The 8,488-nt window shown below is 37.2% G+C and overlaps 1 non-coding gene across 1 annotated transcript; it reads left to right on the top strand.

The window, feature by feature from the left end:
• Positions 1–649: 649 nt before the first annotated feature.
• LOC112753520 (small nucleolar RNA R71) lies at positions 650–757 on the top strand. The gene has a single exon (XR_003177905.1). It is a non-coding gene; the product is annotated as a small nucleolar RNA R71 (small nucleolar RNA).
• Positions 758–8,488: the final 7,731 nt, after the last annotated feature.

Below are 8,488 nucleotides of genomic sequence, written 5' to 3'. Positions count from 1 at the left end.
CCAAATTCCTAATTGAGGATCTTGTTTCATTCATGAAACTTGCAGTGGCCTTGGACAGATTAGAGAATAAGTTTGCTAAATTAGAGGTATTTTGTTCAGAGTTCTCTGTCTGTTGCTGAGTGGATGATGGAAAAGGTTTATTATTGTTAAACCTGTTTCTTCCACCATTATTAAAGCCTTGTTGAGGCCTTTGTTGATCCTTCTATGAGAGATTTGGATGATTTCTCCATGATGGATTATAGGTGTTTCCATAAGGTTCACCTAAGTAATTTACCTCTGCCATTGTAGGGTTCTCAGGATCATAAGCTTCTTCTTTAGAAGATGCCTCTTGAGTACTGTTGGATGCAGCTTGCATTCCATTCAGACTTTGAGAAATCATATTGACTTGCTGAGTCAATATTTTATTCTGAGCCAATATGGCATTCAGAGTATCAATTTCAAGAACTCCCTTCTTCATAGGCGTCCCATTACTCACAGGATTCCTCTCAGAAGTGTACATGAACTGGTTATTAGCAACCATGTCAATGAGTTCTTGAGCTTCTGCATGCGTTTTCTTTAGGTGAATGGATCTACCTGCAGAAGTGTCCAATGACATCTTTGATAGCTCAGATAAACCATCATAGACTATATCCAGGATGGTCCATTCTGAAAGCATGTCAGAAGGACACTTTTTGGTCAGTTGCTTGTATCTCTTCCAAGCTTCATAGAGGGATTCACCTTCCTTCTGTCTGAAGGTCTGAACATCCACTCTAAGCTTGCTCAGCTTTTGAGGAGGAAAGAACTTGGCTAAGAAATCCGTGACCAGCTTATCCCAAGAGTTCAGGCTATCTTTGGGTTGAGAGTCTAACCACACTCTAGCTTTGTCTCTTACAGCAAAAGGGAAAAGCATGAGCCTGTAGACTTCAGGATCTACTCCATTAGTCTTAACAGTATCACAAATCTGTAAGAATTCAGTTAAGAACTGAAAAGGATCTTCAGATGGAAGTCCATGGAACTTGCAGTTTTGCTGCATCAGAGAAACTAGCTGAGGTTTCAGCTCAAAATTGTTTGCTCCAATGGTGGGGATGGAGATGCTTCTTCCATGTAAATTGGAATTAGGTGCAGTAAAGTCACCAAGCATCCTCCTTGCATTATTGTTGTTGGGTTCGGCTGCCATCTCCTTTACTTGTTCAAAATTTTCAATAAGGTTGTCTCTGGATTGTTGTAATTTAGCTTCTCTTAGTTTCCTCTTCAGAGTCCTTTCAGGTTCTGGATCAGCTTCAACAAGAATGCCTTTTTCTTTGTTCCTGCTCATAAGAAAGAGAAGAGAACAAGAAAAGAAGAGGAATCCTCTATGTCATAGTAAAGAGGTTCCTTATTGTTAGTAGAAGAAGAAAAGGAATAGGGGTGAAGAAGAATGAAGAATCCAAACACAAAGGTGATGATAGGAGCAGAGAGGTGAGATGAAGAGAAGTGTTAGTAGATGAATAAATAATTAGAAGGAGATGAGGGAGAAAAAATTTCGAAAATAATTTTTGAAAAAAAGAGTTAGTGATTTTCGAAATTAGTTTTGAGAAAGGTTAGTAGTTTTTTTTTTTCGAAAATTCAAATAAAAAAAATAAAATAATTAGTTAATTAAAAAGAAATTTTGAAAAAGAGGAAAGATATTTTTGAAAATTAGAGAGAGAGAGAGAGAGTTAGTTAGGTGTTTTGAAAAAGATAAGAAACAAACAAAAAAGTTAGTTAGTTAGTTGAAACAAATTTGAAAATTAATTTTGAAAAGATAAGAAGATAAGAAGTTAGAAAAGATATTTTGAAACCAAATTTTGAAAAAGATGAGATAAGAAGATATTTTTGAAAAGATTTGATTGAAATTAGTTTTGAAAAATATTTGATTTTTAAAATCACAATTAATGACTTGATTCACAAGAAATCACAAGATATGATTCTAGAACTTAAAGTTTGAATCTTTCTTTAACAAGTAAGTAACAAACTTGAAATTTTTGAATCAAAATATTAATTGGTGATGTTATTTTCGAAAATTATGTGATAAAGATAAGAAAAGGATTTTTGAAAAATATTTTTTTAAAAAATTTCGAAAATAACTAAGAAAAAATGAAAGAGATTTGATTTTTGAAAAAGATTTTGAAAAAGATAAGATTTTTAAATTGAAAATTTGATTTGACTCATAAAAACAACCAGATTTTAAAAATTTTTGAAAAAGTCAAATCTAATTTTCGAATTTATGAGAGAGAAAAAGGGAAAGATATTTTTTTTATTTTTGAATTTTTATGATGAGAGAGAAAAACAAGAAAAATGATGCAATGCATGAAAGTTATGGATCAAAACAATGAATGCATGCAAGAATGCTATGAATGCCAAGATGAACACCAAGAACACTATGAAGATCATGATGAACATCAAGAACATATTTTTGAAAAATTTTTAATGCAAAGAAAACATGCAAGACACCAAACTTAGAATTCTTTAATGCTTAGACACTAAGAATTCAAGAATGCATATGAAAAACAAGAAAAAACACAAAATATGAAAATGCAAAGATCAAACAAGAAGACTTACCATGAACAACTTGAAGATCATGAAGAACACTATGAATGCATGAATTTTCGAAAATAATGCAAGATAAACATGCAATTGACACCAAACTTACAATTTGACTCAAGACTCAAACAAGAAACACAAAAATATTTTTGATTTTTATGATTTTATGATTTTTTTGTATTATTTTTTTTCGAAAATTATTGTGAAAAATAAAAATAAAAATAAGGATTCCAAAATTTTTAATATGAATTCCAGGAATCTTATGCTTTTTAGTCTAAAGCTCCAATCAAAGGGTTAGGCATGGCTTAATAGCCAGCCAAGCTTTAGTATGTAACTCAGACATGACACGCCTGACATACCCTATCCAAAAGAATTAGACATGGCTTTACAGCCAACCAGGCTTCAACATGCTTCATGAAACACTAGAATTCATTCTTAAAAATTCTGAAGAAAAATATATTTTTGAAAACATTTTTATTTTATTTATTTATTTTTTTTTCGAAAACAGATGAGAAATTTTTGAAAGATTTTTGAAAAATTTTTGAAAATAAAATAGAAAGAAAATTACCTAATCTGAGCAACAAGATGAACCGTCAGTTGTCCAAACTCGAACAATCCCTGGCAACGGCGCCAAAAACTTGGTGCACGAAATTGTGATCTCTGGTAATGGCTCCAAAAACTTGGTGCTCTAATCTCAATTCATAATTTGTCACAACTTCGATACAACTAACCAGCAAGTGCACTGGGTCGTCCAAGTAATAAACCTTACGTGAGTAAGGGTCGATCCCACGGAGATTGTTGGTATGAAGCAAGCTATGGTCACCTTGTAAATCTCAGTCAGGCGGATATAAAATAATTATGGAGTTTTCGAAAAAGGATAATATAATAGGGATAGAAATACTTATGTAAATCATTGGTGATAATTTCAGATAAGCGCATAGAGATGCTTTCGTTCCTCAGAACCTCTGCTTTCCTGCTGTCTTCATCCAATCAGTCTTACTCCTTTCTATGGCTAGCTTTTTGTAAGGATGTCACCGGTGCCAATGGCTACTTTCAATCCTCTCGAGAAAATGGTCCAAATGCTCTGTCACAGCACGGCTAATCGTCTGGAGGCATCACCCTTGTCGATGGTTGCATCCTATTCCTCTCTGTGAAAATGGTCCGATGCGCTGTCACTGCATGGCTAATCATCTTTGAGGTTCTCGATCATACTGGAATAGAATTTACTATCCTTTTGCGTCTGTCACTACGCCCAGCACTTGCGAGTTTGAAGTTCGTCACAGTCATTCAATCCCAGAGTCCTACTCGGAATACCACGGACAAGATTTAGACTTTCCGGACTCTCATGAATGCCGCCATCAATCTAGCTTATACCACGAAGATTCTGATTAAGAGATCTAAGAGATACTCATTCAATCTAATGTAGAACGGAAGTGGTTGTCATGCACGCGTTCATAGGGAATGATGATGATTGTCACGTTCATCACATTCAGGTTGAAGTGCAAATGAATATCTTAGAAGCGGAATAAGTTGAATTGAATAGAAAACAGTAGTACTTTGCATTAATCTTTGAGGAACAGCAGAGCTCCACACCTTAATCTATGGAGTGTAGAAACTTTACCGTTGAAAATACATAAGTGAAAGGTTCAGGCATGGCCGAGAGGCCAGCCCCCAAAACGTGATCACAGGATAAAAAATACAATCCAGGATGCCTAATACAATAGTAAAAAGTCCTATTTATAATAAACTAGCTACTAGGGTTTACAGAAGTAAGTAATTGATGCATAAATCCACTTCTGGGGCCCACTTGGTGTGTGCTTGGGCTGAGCTTGAAGTCTACACGTGGAGAGGTCATTCTTGGAGTTGAACGCCAGCTTTTGTGCCATTTTGGGCGTTGAACTCCACTTTGCAACTTGTTTCTGGCGCTGGACGCCAGAATTGGGCAGAGAGCTGGCGTTGAACGCCAGTTTGCGTCATCTAAACTTGGACAAAGTATGAACTATTATATATTGCTGGAAAGCCCTGGATGTCTACTTTCCAACGCAATTAGAAGCGCGCTATTTTGAGTTTTGTAGCTCCAAAAATTCCATTTTGATTTCAGGGAAGTTAGAATCCAACAGCATCAGCAGTCCTTCTTCAACCTCTGAATCTGATTTTTGCTCAAGTCCCTCAATTTCAGCCAGAAAATACCTGAAATCACAGAAAAACACACAAACTCATAGTAAAGTCTAGAAATGTGAATTTAACATAAAAACTAATGAAAACATCCCTAAATGTAGCCAGATTCTACTAAAAACATACTAAAAACAATGCCAAAAAGCGTATAAATTATCCGCTCATCAATCACCCTCCTATGGTGTGTGATGGAGGGTAAGGACCTGTACCTGCTACGCTTTATCCGGCACTATATGGCCAGGGTCCACATCCGAGGCACTCTTCCCTTTCCCTATCTGGTTACACAGCTGGGCCGTCGGGCTGACGTGCCATGGGAGGATGTTGATGAGAGGCCACCTGCTGCAGAGTGCAAGAAGCTTGTCCCGCATAGCAGGAACTTCCTGGCCTTGGGCTACAGACCTCCATTCCTGACTGCCACTGCTGCACCACCTACCCCTGCCACCACCACTGCACCTCCACCTGCCACAGAGCCTGTCTATCATCTGGTGCACCACTTGTTCCGACGACTTGACCAGATGGAGCGTCGCAACAAGCGACGCTATGAGCACCTAAAGCTAATGATACGATCCGGCGACATCTCCTCTGAGCCTGACACACCTTCTGAGGTATCTGAGGAGGAGGCGGATGCACCCGAGGCAGAGACCCATCCGCAGGGAGAGGCAGAGCAGGCAGACACCCAGCAGGCAGCACCCCAACAGATCCAGGCTGCAGATCCTGAGATCCCCATTCAGACAGCCCCTCCTCTCCAGCAGCCGCACATTCAGCCAGCCACCACAGAGACCCCAGCTACCATCCCTTCCCGTGATGACACCCCTTCACACCCGGCTGAGTGAGCATCGGGGACGATGCTACATTTTAAGTGTGGGGAGGTCGCCATCTCTGGCGTATTATTTTGGTGAACTACTACAGACTCTTTTTCTTTTATTTTGGATATTTTTCTGTATTTTTCTCTTTATTTTTATTTTTTTTATTTTCTGAGTACTTATACATTGCTACTTTCATGTATTTTTACTCTATTTCTGCATTTTGCATTTTTAGTTTATATTTTAGCCACTTAGTTTAGTTGCAATTCTAACTTATTAGTTATAGAAATTATGGATTAATTAGTATAGTTTACCCTTTTTAGCATAAGATAGCTTAGTTTAAATTGGAAAATATAAAAAGGAAAGTAAACTAGAGACTTTAACAGAATCAAAACAACCCACACCTTGTATATATAGCATTACATGTTAGTTAACAACACTTCATCAAGGAGAAACACTAGAACTTTAAAGCCATTCAATATAAGTTTTACATTGGGAATAATAAGAATTTTTAACTAAACCTGCATGACATACATAAGTGATAAATGATTTTTGAGCTATAGAACACATAGCCTGTGAGTTTTGAGCTTAATTGTATGGTTACATTCAAACCATAATTTTTTATTCCTGTGTGTTCCGCCCTTCTTTTATATTCTGGTATTCTTTACTTTGTTTTAATCTATATGTCCGATTATAGGATATAGAATATAGAATGTAGATATATACCAAGAGAGTGATTGAGGCCATTATTTGATTTTAGCTCACTTATCCTAAAATAGCCTACCTTTTACATCACCCTTGTTAGCCCCCTTGAACCTTTAAATCCCTTTTTATTCTATTAGCCACACTACTAGCCTTAAGCAAAAAAACAAAATAAAATCCCAAGTTGAATCCTTGGTTAGCTTAAGATAGAAAATTATGAATAGTTTAAAATGTGGGAAACCTATCGGGAACATGGATGATAAAAACAAAAGGTAGAAAAGTTGAAAAGAATGAAATAACTCAAATTAAGAAATTTTGGGAAGCATGCTCATGATAAATCAAAGTGATTAAATTACCATGTGCATTAAAAAAAAGAAGTTATTTTTCAGTATTGAATAAAGGGATACAAAAGAATTCCCCAAACGCAAAATAAAAGGAATGCACATGGGATAAAAAAAAATTGAAACATGAGCATGTAGCATCAAGTGGGAAAATATGGGAAAATAGGTAAAGAAGTTTTGTTTTACTAAGTATGTATGTTAGGTGAGATCTTAGTCTAATTAAGGATTCACTTATTAGCTCACTTAGCCTTATACATATATCCTTACCTTTACCTTGGCCCCATTACAACCTTAATTAAAGACCTCATGATTTTTGGTATGACTGTATTCTATAATTATTGATTGGTTAGTGGTGCACAAATTGTAAATCACACTTTTTACAACTCGTACCACTAACCAGCAAGTGCACTGGGTCGTCCAAGTAATACCTTACGTGAGTAAGGGTCGATCCCACGGAGATTGTTGGCTTGAAGCAATCTATGGTTATCTTATAACTCTTAGTCAGGAAAACAATAAAATAATTCACTTATCAAATTTGATTGCACGGAATAAAAGGGCAGAACACAAATTATACTTGTATGCAATGATGGAGAGTATATTGGAGTTTTGGAGATGCTTTGTCTTCTGAAATTCTGCTTTCCTCTGTTTTCTAATTCACGCATGCACGTCCTCCTATGGCAAGCTGTGTGTTGGTGGATCACCGTTGTCAATGGCTACCATCCATCCTTCCAGTGAAAAGGGTCCAGATGCGCTGTCACTGCACGGCTAATCATCTGCAGGTTCTCAATCGTACCGGAATGGGATTTACTATCCTTTTGCGTCTGTCACTACGCCCAGCACTCGCGAGTTTGAAGCTCGTCACAGTCATTCAATCCCTGAGTCCTACTCGGAATACCACAGACAAGGTTTAGACTTTCCGGATTCTCTTGAATGCTGCCATCAATCTAGCTTATACCACGAAGATTTTGATTAAGAGATCTAAGAGATATTCATTCATTCTATGGTGGAACGTAAGTGGTTGTCAGGCACGCATTCATAGAGGAATGATGATGATTGTCACGTTCATCACATTCATATTGAAGTGCGAATGGATATCTTAGATAGGAACACACATGTTTGAATAGAAAATAGAAATACTTGCATTAATTCATCAGGACACAGCAGAGCTCCTCACTCCCAACAATGGAGTTAGAGACTCATTGATGAGCGGATATTTTATACGCTTTTTGGGGTTAATTTCATATAGTTTTGAGTATGTTCTAGTTAGTTTTTAGTCTATTTTCATTAGTTTTTAGGAAAAATTCATATTTCTGGACTTTACTATGAGTTGTGTGTTTTTCTGTAATTTCAGGTATTTTTCTGGCTGAAATTGAGGGAGCTGAGCAAAAATCTGATTCAGGCTGAAAAAGGACTGCTGATGCTGTTGGATTCTGACCTCCCTGCACTCAAAGTGGATTTTCTGGAGCTACAGAACTCGAAATGGCATGATTCCAATTGCGTTGGAAAGTAGACATCCAGGGCTTTCCAACAATATATAATAGTCCATACTTTGCATAAGGATAGATGACGTAAACTGGCGTTCAACGCCAGTTCTCTGTCCAATTCTGGCGTTCAGCGCCAGAAAAGGATCAAAAGCTGGAGTTGAACGCCCAAACTGGCACAAAAACTGGCGTTCAACTCCACAAATGGCCTCTTCACGTGACTCACTTAAATCTCAGCCCCAGCACACACCAAGTGGGCCCCAGAAGTGGATCTCTGCATCATCCATCATAGTCTACTCATTTTTTTGTAAACCTAGGCTACTAGTTTAGTATTTAAACAACCTTTAGAGACTTATTTTGTATCTCATGACATTTTTAGATCTAAACTTTATATTCTCTGACGGCATGAGTCTCTAAACCCCATTGTTGGGGGTGAGGAGCTCTG

The sequence above is a fragment of the Arachis hypogaea genome, chromosome 15, assembly GCF_003086295.3.
Source record: "Arachis hypogaea cultivar Tifrunner chromosome 15, arahy.Tifrunner.gnm2.J5K5, whole genome shotgun sequence".
Lineage (NCBI taxonomy): Eukaryota > Viridiplantae > Streptophyta > Magnoliopsida > Fabales > Fabaceae > Arachis > Arachis hypogaea.
The sequence above is the reverse complement of the archived record's forward strand: the minus strand, read 5'-3'. Positions and strand labels throughout refer to the sequence as shown.